Here is an 18409-nt window from a genome sequence, read left to right as displayed (position 1 = left end):
GAAATCCCACTTGGGGAACAGACCTCCATGAAGCCGGCCCCTGTGAGGTGCAAGCAAAGTAAGCCTCCTGCTTGCTGCAGTCCGAAGCTCTGATTACTGCAACATCAGGAAGGATATGAGACAATCACAGAAGGACCAGATCACAGCGTGTGCTCATGCTGGGTGTCCCAGTCACAGTGGCGCAAATGGAGGTAGGGATCGGCGGGTCTGCATGTCGAAGCATGCCAGTCAAAGGGAAAGAAAAGTTGGTGCCTCACTCCCCGCAAAGGACAAATAGGGCTTCACAGCCATCTGGCCCGAATCTCCCCCTCACCTTGTCAAAGGGGCACCAGTAGAATGGGGCGTCAATCGCTGTGCACGCCAATGTCCAGATATCGGGCTCCTCAGTAGCTTAGTGGACGTGCACGTCGGGGTCTGTTGCGTGGCCCTTGTGCATTCCAAAGCCTGCTCCTGATAAATCAGGGGGCCCGGTGCAGTCATTCGTCACGTCGCAGCCAGGAGTAACTAGTTGTCGGTATTCGGCAGTCCAGGTTGTGTGGCTCTCCACTACATTCCACTGTGTACTCAAGCTGAGGCACTCTTCCTTACATAAACATGTCTGCTGCTATAGCAAACCCATCCGCAAACCCGTCAGTAACTTACTGACATAGCAGATAGGGCTACTGGGGAGGTATCCGTCGATATGGGAAATGGGCGCTCGATATTAAAGGATATGGCAGGGAGCTCAAGGATCATGCATCTGCCATCTTGCAGGGTTTGACCACAGCCCTCGCTATAGAAGCTTAAATAACAGTTAACATAACTCCCAGAATTCAACCCCCTAAAAGCAAGGTTTATGCTAGACACACTGATATAACAACTTTATTACTCCCTTAACACTTAACACTCAGACCCATCACAGCTCGCTGTGCTAGCTGGGAAAAGGCCTAGCACCAGTGAAGATAGTGAATAGACAGAGGCTAAGATTCCACCAAGCGCCCTTTCAAGTCTGGCTTTGACTAATCCAGTTTAGTTACCTCCACAGTACTTTCTACACTCTCAAAAGATTGTAGAAGATGGAATGGGAACACCCTCCAACATGCAAAGATTCTGTATGCACATTCCTTCATGTTACATGGGATTGTTACAAAATTCAACCATATTGACGGTAACTACGTTATCTGACAGAAGTGGCGGTATGGACCATCGACCTCACATTTACAATCACTCTACTGGGGATGTTGCAGGTAAATAAGTTTTCTGACAGAAGTGGAGGCATGGAAAATCGACCTCACATTTGAAATCACTCTACTGAGGATACAGTAAGAACTTGGGGGTTACCAGGAGCACTCATACAATGTCTGGAATGATTTGATGAATAGCAAAAGGGACACTGCAAGGAGTAGAATATCCTCAAACCTAGAGTGGGTGAATGTAATGGACCACGTTCACTATTAGAGGCAGAAATTTACAAAGCGAGGAACTGGCCCCACAAACATGCAAACTTTGGGACGATTGGTGGTACTTCTCACAAAATGGTGTTACGCTGACACTGCATTTTTGCAAAGGAGACTAAGGAACACACATAGTCTGTAGTGTAGATATAACCAACAACAGTCAGAATAAAATAATCATCCTGGCACATTCTGTCACTCAGATGAACCTACGCAAACCTAAATAGACCAATATTGGGGTTAATTTGAGCAACAAAAAAAAAACATATATGAAGTTAACAACCATATACCTGCTTATTGCTAACAGCTGTTTCTGCTGTCTGATTGTAATGTTTAAATAGTTTATAAACAAGAAAATCCAATAAATAGTGTTATTACAAAAAAGAAAAGCAGCTGTCTTACCTTCAACTTTTCCCTCATCTCCCTCACTCCTCCCCCAATCTCATATTCACAGCGACACATTTGTAGCACATCTCAGAACCTCATTACACTATCCGTATAAGACATGTCTCTTTGGGTCTATTCACAAAGGAATATTACACTTGTGTGTAATTTACACATGCAATTTACTCTTACATTTGTAAGTAACTTTACTACTTTTAGCTATACACAAAATTTGAGGATAAAGTTGCTCAGAAGTGTAAACTTACATGTCTCCAGTCCCTGAAAAAGAGGGTGGAGCTAAATTTACAAATGTACATTACTACTGCCACAAAATAAACAGTAGTAAGTAAGTTCAACACCACACATGGCCAACCACTGATACTGCAAAACCCTCCCATAGAAAATAATAGAGGTACGGACTTAAAATACAACCCCATATGGAATAATGTTAAATAAAAAAACATAATTTAAAATTGTTTAAATATAAGTAAAAATGATTTAATGTAAAAACATCTAAAGTGAGTACATGGTTATAATTTTATTATATAACATATTTTAATAGCCTTTTTTGGTTTTCCCCATACTTGACCATTCGGGGATCTCCGCCCCTACTGCTAAGTCTCCCTGTGGTAAACAGTAGGGAACATTTGAAAAGTTTATTTAGCTTAAAAAATTTTTTATTAAACATTATTGTATATGTTTATTTTGAATGTGGGACAGAAGAAAAAAGGCTACATTGTTAGTATTTTAATTTTTAATTGAATATTTAATTAATCTAAATATATTAAATTAGAATTATTTTTCTGAAATTTAAAATGTTAAAAAAGCCACACAATGTAAAAAAAATATTTTTGTGCATTAATAATCATTGGAAAGTGATGTATAGAATGAAAAAATACCTAGTGCTATTTTTAGATCTAACATATTATGTTTATTTATATTTAACTGTTTTAAATATTTTAATTTAACATTATTTCACATGTGGTTTTATTTTAGGTCCCTGCCTCTGTTATTTTCTGTGCAAGGGTGTTGCAGTACCAGCGGTTAGCCATGTATGGAGCTTGACCTCAGCTCTGAGCTGCTGTTCTGTGGCCCTTGTAGCTACAGTAACTTTAGAAGTGCAATTTTGTGTATCCATGGGCTTACTCTTTAGTGGGTGGTGCACATTCCTCCTTAACTTCCTCTGTCCCTCCCTAAACCCCTCTTTAGTCTTTCCTAAACCTCTCCAATTGAATAGTATTTCTCCTTTTCCGGACACTCCTCATGTTTCTCCCACATTTATTGCTAAGTTGTAAGGTCTATGTGTGAGGATATCTCCATAGAAAAAATAGGAAAGGTGGACGTTTATGCTCTTAGGTTTGTGAATAACATTTTGTATTACTACTAAGTGTACTACAAAATGCAGTTTGCGAATAGGCCCCCATGTGGCTATCTGAACAGAGTGTATACGTTTTTGTAAACTGCTCTTCAGTGCTGGAAATCCCATTACCACCACGCACCTCCATCTCTGGTTTGTTTTTCTCTATTGAGGTAATCTCTTCAGCCTAATGTACATGATTATAATCAGAATTAAATTGGCATTATGGAATTCCTAAGGCCACCCCACATACTTCGTGCCAGCACTATGCTTTTTTCACTCCATTCACTTTATGTCTTTTGCTGTAAAATCTATTGAAAGGATGCAGAGTGGAGCAACTTAGCATGCATAGGTAGAAGTAATTTTTATTTATGGTCATTTTATAACTGTATTATGAAGATTCCCCATCTGTCATTGCTGTTACATTAAGTTAATAACGAAATGAATTGAGTCGATTTTCATCATTTCTTTTCAGAAGGCCAGGTTCCTGGGTAACTGATTCCGGAACGTGGAAGAGGAGTTTAAATATGCCTTGGGCTGCTTAGATCAGGAGTCATGAAGGAATGACATTTCAGTATTTTTCCATTTTCCAAAGAACTCCCATAGCAGAGGTTTATTTTTAGAAAATGAAAAATCTGTTTATCTGACGTGGTGGAATTTTCTTTTTTCTGGATGTTGATTACCCCGCTCTCTGTTTTTTTTCTCGCGATGGCAGTGCCAGCGTAGGCTCCACCTCTGTATAATCCTCTGCATAAAGGTAACTGGCAGATAGTGCATCCATTAGTATTTGATGTATACCCTCTGATCACCACTCTTTAAATGCCCCCGTAAGTGCTCAGTGCTGGCAGTTGCCCACTACACTGTTGGTGCTGTGAACATGCATGCATCTCTCACCAACTTTTAAATGAATGCTTCATTAATAGATGTGGTTTTACTACCTTTTTGCACTGGAGGATAGTGTGCAGCTATCTTCATTTTTTTGTAAGAAAAATATTATACGATTGTATACTTCTACTTGCTTTTCAAGGCATTTTGCAGAACAATCTGTTTGAGCACTTTGCTTATGCTACACAACTACGTCCCCCCTCTCTTGGAGAAGGGCAGCATTACTTGCCTTCGACAGTTTGCAGCTCATATTAAACATCGGATAATATTGCAGTTGACGTACACAGAGAGCTGCTGTGTGCCAAACACCCGTAGGTCACATTGAGAAGTAGGTGACCTTTGTCCCACATTCGCTCAGCCGAATCTGGCTTGCTGGAGATGGGTTTTGTATTTGGAAGACGTCTGAACTGCAAACACGTGCGGCCGAGGGAGTCTTTAGGACTCCTTCCCTAAAAGCAAGCATTTCCAGTTACTTTGAATGCGAGGACAGATATTTGCTGCCGTTTAGAGGTAGAAAAGAGGGATCAAAAACGTATAAAGTATTTATGCGATGATTTTGTGAACAGGGGGGTGGAGCGCAAACCTTAACGTTCGAAAACTGGAAAGCACGATCGGGTAAGTTTTCTTGCAGTTATTTGTGATTGAATATGAACCATAATATGCATCCTTTTTAATCTACCCATTGAAATAGTCCAACTGCTCCGGCAACATTTAGAGCCAGGAGCCTGGGTTTTTTAATAGACCATCATCCTTTGCCTTTACTCCTCTGAAGAAGTAACATTTAGACGCTTCTTTAAGCTATAATAGTCGTTACACGCTGACCCACGTAGTTTGTTTTTAAAGATCTTAACGGGAAATCGTGATCCCCAAAGATAGTGTTTTAAAATAAACCCACCAGACTGACTTAAATTGAATGTTTCTTTTAAATAAACTTTATTAATTAGTTTGAACATTTCATAAAAGTAAACCGATTGAACTTTACAGATGTGCTTGATTACTTATTATCATCGAATCTCTTCTGTTTTTTAAAAATATGAAAGATGCAGTGGATTGCTGAAATAAATAAAAAGTAAGCATATTGCATTACAGGTGGTTGGTCCCTGCAGCTTCTCCTATTTAGTCAGCATTTGATATCAGATAGTTAACCATAGCATCTCCTAATCTTTCGAGATCTTCCTGGATTGATTAATATTTTTTTTGTCACATAGCTTGCCGTTTATTTGATAGAATCTCTTTTATTACAATGTTACAAACCCAGTTTCCTGCTACTACTAATACACCATTCATCTTGGTTACTTGTATCTTGAGCCTGCGGTCAGCCTTGTTCTGCAGCAGTACCTATACTATTCATCAGTATCTTTAGGCCTGAGTGAGGCAACAGTTTACAGTAAATATTTTGTTGCAAAAGGCAACTAGGCACGGTGTGTGTTCGACAGGCACTCATACCAAGCAATAGCCATCCTCGTTTTAGTTATTAAGAAAAAAAAACGAAAAGGATTTCTGATTTTTATTCCAGATTATTTCGGTAAAGAGGTCACTTCAAGGGGCTTTGAAGTTACTGACTACATAACATTTTGTTCCACAGCATCAAACACATATTTTCATTTATATTAACTGAATACATGTTACACATAAAATATTCACATTCAGTTGAAGGACAGGAAAGGTAAATTTACAAAACAACTGCTGTGACCACCTCATTTACGTCAGTGGTTAACATTTTCTAGAAAGATGCGGTGGAACTAAGGAGTGTAATAATCACAGTGTATAAAGTTTGTGTTAAACGTGTGCATTCAGTTTTACAAAACTCTTTTAATCTCTAGGCATAAGTATGACAGCTGTCATCTGTAGGTCTTAGAGCATCATTATGCTCCATAGAGTGTTCTATGATCAAGTCCTTAAAGAACAGAAATTCCAATGATCTAGTCCCACCAACTTTAATGGGGTATTCCTATATTTTGCAACTGTGAGCCCAAAGTATTTGCTCTAAATAGATTGCCAGGTGTTGGTTAATAACACAACTATATTGTTAATAGGGTGCTGCCCCAAGAGTGATTGAATATTTCCAGAATGATAAAACTATTTTTAAGACTATGGGGCTCGTTACGAGTTTGGCAGTTGGACGAGCCAACCGCCAAACTTGTGGGAATGAGGCGATGTTCTCACCGGGCTGACCGGTGGGAACATTGTATTACGACACTTCCGCCAGTCAGCTCAGCTGAAACAGTGGAGTTATTTCCAATACCGAGGGGATCATTTAACAGTTTCACTGCCCCTTATGGGTAATGAAAACTCGTCACAGGAGTTTAATCATGGTGGAGATGGAATACTTTGCCATGAGTAAACTGAAGGACTACCGGCATCTAAATTATAAATTGAGATGCAGTCAAACATTTAAATTGCCGATAAACATACTCCATCACAGTTGCAACAGAGTAGCCTTACCCCCTAGCCTTACCCCCAACATATAAATCAGGCCCTAAAATCCTGAAATTATCATGAACCCAGTGCAATCAATATTTTCCTGAACTCTGCCTCTTATGCTAGTAGATGCTTCATACGTGCCTTATAAACTACCCTTTGCAGGACACCCACCATGTAATTGTGGTAGGAATCTAAGACAGGGTCCTGGTCACTTTGTTACATATTTCAGGCCAGTGTGAGCTACCAATAATATTTGTATCACATTACGTGGCTGTTCTGTTTGAAACCATATCTGCGTGAAGCAATCTGAGCCAGTGTAAAATATCTGTAAAGATCTGGTATTACCAAACCACCTTAATGTATGACCCCACAAGGAAAACAGTGTGGTAAACAACATCAAGCATAATCTCAGTAGCTAACGTATCGACAACAAAAGGTAAAGGAATGCATTCTCAAAGAGGTCAGTCATGTAGGGATTACCCAAGCCTGGTCAGGGATATCATAAGTGACCTAGGAGGAACAATCCCAAATGAAATAAATATGCTGTTATACCGATCAACCTTACAGTGGTCTTCCCCAAACATTTTGCATGCGTACCTACATTTTTACCCTGAAATTTCTTTTTGTTGGCTTCAGAACTGTACCCTTTATCACTGCTAACCAGTGCTAAAGTGCCTGTGTTTACTCCCTTAAACATTGTCTAATTGGCATACACCTAATTGGCTTATTTAGTTTACTTATTAGTACCTCGCAGTGTGGTTTACCATATATCCAGAGCCTGTAATTTAAATGCTACTAACTAGCCTATAGCACTTATTGTGCCACCCACTTAAGTAGCACCTTAAAACATGTCCCAGACCTGCCACTGCAGCCTGGATGCAGTTTTAAACTGTCAGATCGACTTGGCAATATAACAGCCTTGCCAAGCCATAAACTCCTCTTTTATTGCATATGTCACCCCTTATGTAGGCCCTAGGTAGCCAACAGAACGGGGTGCATTGTAATTAAAAGGTTGAGCATGTACTTTTAAGTTTTACATGTCCTGCCAATGGAAAACCCCTAAATTAATTTTTCACTATATGAGTCATACGTGTTCCATAGGATAACATTGGATTGCCTTATTTCATTTTATAAGTGCTAACTTTTAGTTGGGAACAGGTAGCAGTTGATGGTTGGTATCTATGAAATTGTAATGAAAAATCCTTGTTAAGGGTAAAGTCTGATTTTCAATTACAATTTTGAAAATGCCACTTTTAGAAAGGTGGCATTATCCTGCCCTTTGGCCTTTTGTTTCTGTGGCCTGTCTTGGGTTACAGGACTTGGTGTAACTGACAGCCTTTGTGAATTCCTTCCAGACAGTCACACAATAGAATGAATAGGTGTGCCTGAATGGGTAATCTGCTGGCAGGTTGGGGAGTGTGAAGGTGAGCACAGCTCAACATGCAACTGAATAGACTGCTCTGCCTTCACACAACTCACCTATCACTTCCACCTTGTCACTGCAGCCAGCTTGAAGCCAGAGCATGGGAGTCAGGAAATTCCATGCACTTCACAGCAACTTTCTTTAACCCCTTCGCTGCCAGGCCTTTTCCCCCTCCTGTGCCGAGCCTTTTTTTGGCTATTTGGAGCAGTTCGCGCTTAGGCCCTCATAACTTTTTGATCACATAAGCTACCAACGCCAAATTTGCGTCCTTTTTTTCCAACATCCTAGGGATTCTAGAGGTACCCAGACTTTGTGGGTTCCCCAGAAGGAGGCCAAGAAATTAGCCAAAAAACAGTGAAAATTTTGTTTTTTTTAAAAAAAATGGGAAAAATGGGCTGCAGAAGAAGGCTTGTGGTTTTTTCCCTGAAAAGGGCATCAACAAAGGGTTTGCGGTGATAAAATCACCAGCTTCCCAGCTTTCAGGAACAGGCAGACTTGAATCAGAAAACACAATTTTTCAACACAATTTTGGCATTTTACTGGGACATACTCCATTTTTACGATTTTTTGTGCTTTCAGCCTCCTTCCAGTCAGTGACAGAAATGGGCATGAAACCAACGCTGGATCACAGAAACCGCAACATTTCTGAAAAGTAGACACAATTCTGAATTCAGCAAGGGGTAATTTGTGTAGATCCTACAAGGGTTTCCTACAGAAAATAACAACTGAAAAAGAAAATTATTGAAATTGAGGTGAAAAAAACATCACTTTTTCTCTACGTTTTACTCTGTAACTTTTTCCAGCAATGTCAGATTTTCGAAAGCAATATACCGGTACGTCTGCTGGACTCTTCTGGTTGCGGGGATATATAGGGCTTATAGGTTCATCAAGAACTCTAGGTACCCAGAGCCAATAAATGACCTGCACCCTGCAGTGTTTTTTCAATCTATGCCGGGTATACAGCAATTCATTTGCTGAAATATAAAGAGTAAAAAATAGCTATCAAGAAAACCTTTGTATTTCCAAAATGGGCACAAGATAAGGTGTTGAGAAGCAGTGGTTATGTGCACATCTCTGAATTCCGGGGTGCCCATACTAGCATGTGAATTACAGGGCATTTCTCAAATAGATGTCTTTTTTACACCGTGTCTTACATTTGGAAGGGAAAAATGTAGAGAAAGACAAGGGGCAATAACACTTGTTTTGCTATTCTATGTTCCCCCAAGTCTCCCGATAAAAATGATACCTCACTTGTGTGGGTAGGCCTAGCGCCCGCGACAGGATATGCCCCAAAACACAACGTGGACACATCCAAATTTGTGAAGGAAAACAGAGGTGTTTTTTGCAAAGTGCCTACCTGTAGATTTTGGCCTGTAGCTCAGCCGCCACCTAGGGAAACCTACCAAACCTGTGCATTTCTGAAAACTAGAGACCTAGGGGAATTCAAGATGGGGTGACTTGTGTGGCTCGGACCAGGTTCTGTTACCCAGAATCCTTTGCAAACCTCAAAATTTGGCTAAAAAAACACATGTTCCTCACATTTCTGTGGCAGAAAGTTCTGGAATCTGAGAGGAGCCACGAATTTCCTTCCACCCAGCGTTCCCCCACGTCTCCCGATAAAAATGATACCTCACTTGTGTGGGTAGGCCTAGCGCCCGCGACAGGAAACGCCCCAAAGCGCAACGTGGACACATCCAAATTTGTGAAGGAAAACAGAGGTGTTTTTTGCAAAGTGCCTACCTGTAGATTTTGGCCTGTAGCTCAGCCGCCACCTAGGGAAACCTACCAAACCTGTGCATTTCTGAAAACTAGAGACCTAGGGGAATCCAGGATGGGGTGACTTGTGTGGCTCGGACCGGATTCTGTTACCCAGAATCCTTTGCAAACCTCAAAATTTGGCTAAAAAAACACATGTTCCTCACATTTCTGTGGCAGAAAGTTCTGCAATCTGAGAGGAGCCACAAATTTCCTTCCACCCAGCGTTCCCCCACGTCTCCCGATAAAAATGATACCTCACTTGTGTGGGTAGGCCTAGCGCCCGCGACAGGAAACGCCCCAAAGCGCAACGTGGACACATCCAAATTTTTGAAGGAAAACAGGTGTTTTTTGCAAAGTGCCGACCTGTAGATTTTGGCCTGTAGCTCAGCCGCCACCTAGGGAAAGCTACCAAACCTGTGCATTTCAGAAAACTAGAGACCTAGGGGAATCCAAGATGGGGTGACTTGTGTGGCTCGGACCAGGTTCTGTTACCCAGAATCCTTTGCAAACCTCAAAATTTGGCTAAAAAAACACATGTTCCTCACATTTCTGTGGCAGAACGTTCTGGAATCTGAGAGGAGCCACGAATTTCCTTCCACCCAGCGTTCCCCCACGTCTCCCGATAAAAATGATACCTCACATGTGTGGGTAGGCCTAGCGCCCACGACAGGAAAAGCCCCAAAGCGCAACTTGGACACATCCAAATTTGTGAAGGCAAACAGAGGTGTTTTTTGCAAAGTGCCTACCTGTAGATTTTGGCCTGTAGCTCAGCCGCCACCTAGGGAAACCTACCAAACCTGTGCATTTCTGAAAACTAGAGACCTAGGGGAATCCAAGATGGGGTGACTTGTGTGGCTCGGACCAGGTTCTGTTACCCAGAATCCTTTGCAAACCTCAAAAGTTGGCTAAAAAAACACATGTTCCTCACATTTCTGTGGCAGAAAGTTCTGGTATCTGAGAGGAGCCACAAATTTCCTTCCACCCAGCGTTCCCCCACATCTCCCGATAACAATGATACCTCACTTGTGTGGGTAGGCCTAGCGCTCGCGACAGGAGACGCCCCAAAACACAACGTGGACACATCACATTTTTTCATTGAAAAACAGTGCCTACCTGTAGATTTTGGCCTCTAGCTCAGCCGGCACCTAGGGAAACCTACCAAACCTGTGCATTTCTGAAAACTAGAGACCTAGGGCAATCCAAGATGGGGTGACTTGTGTGGATCGGACCAGGTTCTGTTACCCAGAATCCTTTGCAAACCTCAAAATTTGGCTAAAAAAACACATGTTCCTCACATTTCTGTGGCAGAAAGTTCTGGAATCTGAGTGGAGCCACAAATTTCCTTCCACCCAGCGTTCCCCCAAGTCTCCCCATAAAAATGATACCTCACTTGTGTGGGTGGGCCAGGTACCTGCAACAGAATAAGGCCCAAAACTTGTAGAGATAGAGGGGATAGCACAGCGAGTTTATAAGGACATATTCTTTTATACATCTTTAGACTGACTCTGCTTTGGGGACCCACATAAGTGAGGTGTCATTTTACTTGGGAGGCTGAGGGGAACACTGGGGAGTAGGAATTTTGTGCTGGAGTGGTGATCCTACGAAGAAAAGTCAGGAAAATATGCTTTTTTAAGCACATTTTGAGGTTTACAGAGGAGTCTGGGTAAGAAAATGTTGGGGGATCCACGCAAGCCACACCTCCCTGGACTCCTTGGGGTGTCTAGTTTTAAAAAATGTCTGGGTTTGGTAGGTTTCCCTAGATGAAGGCCGCACACAGGACCAAAAACATAGGTGCCCTCTCCCCCCCAAACACAGGTAGTTTTGTAATATATCATTTTGATGTGCCCACATACGTCCGTGATGTGCCAAACACTAACATTTTGAAAAGAAACACACTTAGGTTATGTGAAAAAGACCCCTCACCCACCAACCAAGTTGGTGGCATGCTTCATCATCGGGGTCCCACCTGAGGCACCTAGCGTGTCACAGGTGTGCTGCGACGCCTGATTACAGCGGAGCAGGTTTTGTCATTTTTACCACACATACTGGTTGGATTTGGCACGAGGGTGAGTGAAGGTTCAGTGGATCAAATTTTACTAACAAGAGCTTTCACAAAAATGAAATGCACTGTTAGTAACTGAAAGGCAAAAAACTGAACCAATGACTCACAGCTCGTGAGCTGTAAAGCCGCGACAAGGCACCAACCGCTTTACAGTCCATTCACACAACTTTCATACATGACACACACAAGGCCATTCACACCGCCAGCCACGGGCCCAGCACATTACAACACTCACATCGACAGACAGCGCCACTCAAGGGCCCATCACTTACATACGCCCACATGCCTGGTACAACAATCACACCGGCTGATGGGAGTGTGTGGACTGGTGTTTGGCTGGCAGTGTGTTGCAGTAGCCAACAGCAAGTCAATATGTACACTCTCAGCCAAGCCCTACACCACACACAATGGCATCATTTTTTTTTTTTTTTTTTAAACAGAGGAACCCCTAACTCAGTAGAAAGAATTACAAAACTACAAACACAAAAGCTCTAACTAAGAACATGACAGAAATGCTAACCATGAAACTAAACACATGAAAATACAAAACAGACATGAGTTTACACTCATGGTTGTTCCCAGAAATTCTTCTGGGTGTGGTAATTCTTAAAACAAGCACCGACACACAGCCCAGGCTTTGAAGGACAATCTGGGCAGTACATTCGAGTCTCCCTCCGGATACCTCTTCGAAAACACACTCTACATTTCTTAGCTGGAAAGTCTTTTTTGGGTGTGGGAGGAATGTGCTCAGCAAAGTGGCGATCTTTCAATCTAGCCACATCCTCCACCACTGCTTCTCTAGGAACTCTGGCCCGTACCACCACAATAAGGCTCTCTATCACTGACTCCTGAAATTTCACAAATGTCATCTATGACTCTGGAGACCTATCCCTAAACACAATAAAAGCATTGAAGGTTGCTAAGTGGAAGAGGTGAAGTGCTAACTTCTTATACTAAACGTAAGACTTACGAATAGCAGTATAAGGTTCCAACCTCTGGTCAACTCTATCTACACCTCCCATGTGCTTATTATAATCTAAAATGCACACAGGTTTGCGCACTTCAGCAACCTGGCCCCAAACAGTCACAGGGGAAGTACTCTCATCATGGATGGTACTTAGCATGTAGACATCCCTCTTGTCTGAAAATTTCAAAGCTAGCAGCTCCTCGTTCCGCAAGGCACAGCACTGTCCCCTCTCAAGTTTTTTACAGACAAGCTCCCTTGGATAGCCTTTCTGGTTAGAACGGATTGTGCCACAAGCAACTGTGTCCACTCTAAACAATTCCTTGAACAACTGCACACCAGTGTAGAAGTTATCTACATACAAATGGTGACCTTTGTTGAACAGTCGTCTACCAAGATCCCACACAATTTTCTCAGTAACTCCAAAAGTGGGAGGACAACCAGGGGGGTCAATATTGGAATCCCTACCAGTGTACACACGGAAACTATACACATATCCTGTCCTACTTTCAGACAGCATATACAATTTAATTCCATGTCGTGCCCTTTTGCTAGGAATGTACTGCCTAAAAACCAAACGACCCTTGAAGAGGACCAAAGACTCGTCCACACTTAACTCTTTGCCTGGAACATAGACCTCCGAAAACCGATCTACAAAATGATCAAGGACAGGCCTAATCCTAAAAAGACGGTCAGAATCTGGGTGATCTCGTGGCAAGGCTAATGCATTGTCAACAAAATGCAGCATCCTAAGAAGAAGCAAATACCGATTACGACTCATGGTCGCTGGAAATATAGCTGTTGCCATCAAGGGACTAGTAGACCAATAAGAAGCCAGTGACGGCTTCCTTATCAACCCCATCAAAAAAGTCAAACCCAAAAACTTTTTTATCTCCTCCAAATTTGTGGGAATCCACTGGGCATCTCTAGAGTGTGGCCTAAGTCTAGCAGCGTTGTCCCTCAAATGCTGCTCCGCATACAAATTAGTCTGCTCAACAATCTCTTCCAAAAACATATCATCCATGAATAACTCAAAGAAATTGATAGGCATAAAGTTCTCTGTATTGGCGTTACACCCCGGGAGACCAGTAAAGGCAGGCAACTCTGGCTGCTCCATGTTTGGGGCAACCCAGACATCAGGTCTTATAACGGGAAACCTTTCAGCCCCAGGTTGCTGCACTATTGGCACATCAATGTCCTCCTCTAAAACAGGCCCTTCATCTGCACTGAGTGTGGCTTCATCATCAGAAGATTCCCCTCCAACAGAAACATCACTGCCAGAATCTCTGACTTCCTCCTCTGCCTCAGATGCAGAGTCCGTCTCATAGTCATTATCAGACTGTGACTCAAAAAGCATACCAACCACCTGCTGAGCGGTCATCCTGCGGCTAGCCATGATCTCTCCTGCTAAAATTAACTGGACAAATTCACCACCAACAACCAGCACTGTGTAAGACAAGTAACAAAGTGTAGCTTTGTTAGTAAGAGTTATAAACTCAAAAACTATATCGCTCACTTGCCTGAAAAAGCTTGATTCACCAGCAACTACACAGCAATCACCAATGATATCCCACTAAAAATAAAGTAAGAAAGGCAAATTAGAAATAAGACAAAACAAATATCATTGTGCACAAACCTAAGGACAATTTCACACACAATCCTGCATTTAGTACACCCCCTACAAACATGTCATTCATGCATGGCAACAATACTCCTTTGGAGTAAATTGTTTTTACTTACCTAAAACATGTAACTGTGCAAACTGCAGGTCAACCACCGCCAAAACTGCAAGGAGCTACAGCAAATAAAGCAAAAGCTTTGAACTAGAACAAAAAGGAGGAAAACATTTTTTATCACAAATGCAAAGACTTCTTCAGTTGACAAACACCCCACCATCAAACATTTAGAAATTGGTGCCTAAGTGGATTCTGCCATAGGGGCAGATGGGCCTACTAAAAAAATAGGCCTGTCTGCCCCAAGGAAGCCAGAAAATACCTTTAGTAGTGTGTCCCCATGGAGAGCGACCCTTGCCAAAGGGGACAGCCCTCAAACAAAAAAAAACAAAAAAACACACACAACACTATCCCTGGTGCCTAAGTGGCTTCTGCCCCCCCTTGGGGGCAGGTGGGCCTAAGAAAATAGGCCCATCTGCCCCCAGGGGGTGCAGAAATGGCCAACAGGTCAATGCTCCCATTGGGGGGGGCGCCCCGTGGCCAAAGGGACACCCCCCCCCACCACAAAAATAAACAAAGTTAAAAAATCCCTGGCGTTCTAGTGGTTTCTGCCCCCTTTGGGGGCAGATCAGCCTAAAGACAATAGGCTGATCTGTCTCCAAGGGGTGCAGAAATGGCCTGGGTACGTGTGCCCCCAAAGTGGGGGGCAACCCTTGCCCAATGCCCCCCCAACCACTAACACACACACACACACACTATCTCTGGTGTCTAAGTGGCTTCTGCCCCCCTTGGGGGCAGGTGGGCCTAAAAAAATAGGCCCATCTGCCCCCAGGGGGTGCAGAAATGGCCAACAGGTCAATGCCCCCCTTGGGGGGGGTGCCCCGTGACCAAGGGGACGCCCCCCCACAAAAATAAACAAATAAAAAAAATCCCTGGCGTTCTAGTGGTTTCTGCCCCCTTGGGGGCAGATCAGCCTAAAAATAATAGGCTGATCTGTCTCCAAGGGGTGCAGAAATGGCCTGGGTACATGTGCCCCCAAAGTGGGGGGCGACCCTTGCCCAAGACCCCCCCCCCCCCCCATCCACTAACACACACACACACACTTTCCCTGGTGTCTAAGTGGCTTCTGCCCCCCTTGGGGGCAGGTGGGCCTAAAAAAGTAGGCCCATCTGCCCCCAGGGGGTGCAGAAATGGCCAACAGGTCAATGCTCCCCTTGGGGGGGGGGCGCCCCGTGACCAAAGGGACGCCCCCCCCCCACAAAAATAAACAAATAAAAAAAATCCCTGGCGTTCTAGTGGTTCTGCCCCCCTTGGGGGCAGATCAGCCTAAAAATAATAGGCTGATCTGTCTCCAAGGGGTGCAGAAATGGCCTGGGTACATGTGCCCCCAAAGTGGGGGGCAACCCTTGCCCAATGCCCCCCCAACCACTAACACACACACACACACTATCTCTGGTGTCTAAGTGGCTTCTGCCCCCCTTGGGGGCAGGTGGGCCTAAACAAATTGGCCCATCTGCCCCCAGGGGGGGCAGAAATGGCCAACAGGTCAATGCCCCCCTTGGGGGGGTGCCCCGTGCCCAAGGGGACGCCCCCCCACAAAAATAAACACATAAAAATAATCCCTGGCGTTCTAGTGGTTTCTGCCCCCCTTGGGGCAGATCAGCCTAAAAATAATAGGCTGATCTGACCTCAAGGGGGGCAGAAATGGCCCTAAAAGACATGCCCCCCAAAGGGGCGCCCCCCCATCCACTACACCCACAATCCCTGGTGCCTAAGCGGCTTCTGCCCCCCCTTGGGGGCAGATGGACCTAAAAAAAATAGGCCGATCTGCCCCCAAGGGGGGCAGAAAAGGCCAACAGTTCTCTGCTCCCTTTGGGGGGGGCGCCCCTTGCCCAAGGGGGCACCCCCCCCCCCCATAAATACACATAAAAATAAAAAACCCTGGTGATCTAGTGTTTTCTGCCCCCCTTGGGGGCAGATCTGGCTAAAAAGTAGCCAATCTGCCCTCAAGGGGGGCAGAAATGGCCCTAAAAGACATGCCCCCCAAAGGGGAGCGACCCTTGCCCAATGGGGCGCCCCCCCCATCCACTACACACACAATCCCTGGTGCCTAAGTGGCTTCTGCCCCCCTTGGGGGCAGATGGACCTAAAAAAAATAGGCCGATCTTCCCCCAAGGGGGGCAGAAAAGGCCAACAGTTCTCTGCCCCCTTGGGGGTGCGCCCCTTGCCCAAGGGGGCACCCCCCACATAAATACACATAAAAATACAAAACCCTGGTGATCTAGTGTTTTCTGCCCCCCTTGGGGGCAGATCTGGCTAAAAAGTAGCCAATCTGCCCCCAAGGGGGGCAGAAATGACCGTAAATGATTGCCCCCTAAAGGGGAGCGACCCTTGCTCAAGGGGCCGCTCCCCGCGTGCCAGAAACAGTACATAAATACATAAAAATAAAATCCCTGGTGTCTAATGGGCATTCCTGCTGCCCGATCGGAATGCGATCGTGCAGCAGGAATGCTCAAAGAGACACCGGGGGAAAGGAAAAGCCTTTCCTTTCCCCCGGTGCCTCTTTACCCCAAACCCCCCACCCACCGGGAAGAGGAACTCACCTCTTCTCTCCACGCCGCACAGGAAGCAAATGGCTTCCTGTGCGGCGATATCCCCATAATGAAGTCAGCGCGCGATCTGACGTCATTATGGGGGGGTGGGGGGGTCGGGGGTGAAAGGGCTTCCCCTTCCATCCCTGACTTTGGGGGGTGGAGGGAAGCACACAGAGGGAGCGAGAGTGCTCCCTCTGGGCTGTGTGCCGAGGACGTAGTGGTTACGTCCTCGGCACAGCAGCACTGTGCCGAAGGACGTAACCACTACGTCCTCGGCACAGAAGGGGTTAAGCTTCTCCCACCTTCCAGAGAGAAGATCACTATGTATAAAAATGGGACCCTCAGGCCGACTCTTCAGTTAACTCTTGGACCTGCGGAAAGGCTCACAGAAGACTGCCTGAGCTGTGACCTGCAGTTCACTCTGCTGGACTGCTTTGCTGTACATGGAAGGACTGCTTTGTTGCTTGGAGACTTCTTTTAACCTTGGAGGCCAGCCCTTTTGTTGAACCCTGCATCTTTTCCTGAACCCAGGACTACCATAGTGACTACAAGGGCTACCTTGCTGACTCCTGTTCAGGGACACAAAAGGTGCCTACCACCTTGAACCCGCACCTGGATCCATCCCGATTGAGTCCTGAACCCCCAAGTGGTGTTCCACCAGTCCTGGACCCCTGGTTGTGGTGCTAAGGGGTCCCAGGTGGCCAAAACCGAAAACTAAGAACTTAGAAAAAAAATTGGCCAAAAACTGCTCTGAGAACAAACAGGAGACCAGGGCCATCCTGCTCACCTATCTGGTGCATCCCAGGTGCATCCTCGGTCAAATTGACTTCACAGCTTCTTCTGCTATGTTCTCTGTAGCAGAAAATCCTGTCCTTCTCAGAAGGGGTAACCAAGCCTCTGGGACTATCTTTGGTTACAGCCTCTGGACATTTTCAACTTCCAAAAAAAGAGACAAAGGGTCTCATTACAAGTTTGGCGGTAGGACTGCCGCAGTCCTGGCGGTCCTACTGCCAGATTACAATCCTGGTGGTCGGACTCCTGCCTCCGCTGGCATCAGGGATCCTGACGGGTTGGCGGTGGTCAAAGTCATGGTCAGACAGGACTGTGCAGAGTTCAGCACCACAGCACTGAGCACAGCTTTCTTTTCTGCCAGCCTTTTAACGGGAGGGTCCCTGCCATGAAAAGGCTGGCGGAAAGGCAGTGTGGGAGCCACAGGGGGAGCCGTACACTACCCATGACCATATCGTGGTGAGTGCAGTGGCCCCCTGTCAGCATCCTTGGAATGTGCACTGTCTGCCAAGGCAGACAGTGTGTGTGTGCATTTCAAGGGGGCTGTGTGCAACAGCATTGGCCTTGGCTCCCTGAGGGAGCCAAGGCCAATGCTGCCATACTGTTTCCACCTGGCTGACTGGTGGAAACGTGGTAATAGGACGCTTCCGCCAGTCAGCCTGG

General features: G+C 44.9%; 1 protein-coding gene across 3 annotated transcripts in view; it reads left to right on the top strand.

Annotated features, from left to right (window-relative positions):
* Positions 1 to 18409, top strand: part of ACACB (acetyl-CoA carboxylase beta) — a 1528264-nt gene that overhangs the window by 35151 nt on the left and 1474704 nt on the right. The window contains exon 1 of one of the 3 annotated variants that reach the window (XM_069214757.1): positions 4603 to 4674. The exons of the other annotated variants lie outside the window; for them this stretch is intronic. The gene's annotated coding sequence lies outside the window, so the exon portion shown is untranslated. Of the gene's footprint in view, positions 1 to 4602; positions 4675 to 18409 lie in introns of those variants that run through there. 3 annotated transcript variants of the gene reach the window in all.

The sequence above is a fragment of the Pleurodeles waltl genome, chromosome 11 (genome assembly GCF_031143425.1).
Source record: "Pleurodeles waltl isolate 20211129_DDA chromosome 11, aPleWal1.hap1.20221129, whole genome shotgun sequence".
NCBI classification, from domain to species: domain Eukaryota; kingdom Metazoa; phylum Chordata; class Amphibia; order Caudata; family Salamandridae; genus Pleurodeles; species Pleurodeles waltl.
The sequence above is the reverse complement of the archived record's forward strand: the minus strand, read 5'-3'. Positions and strand labels throughout refer to the sequence as shown.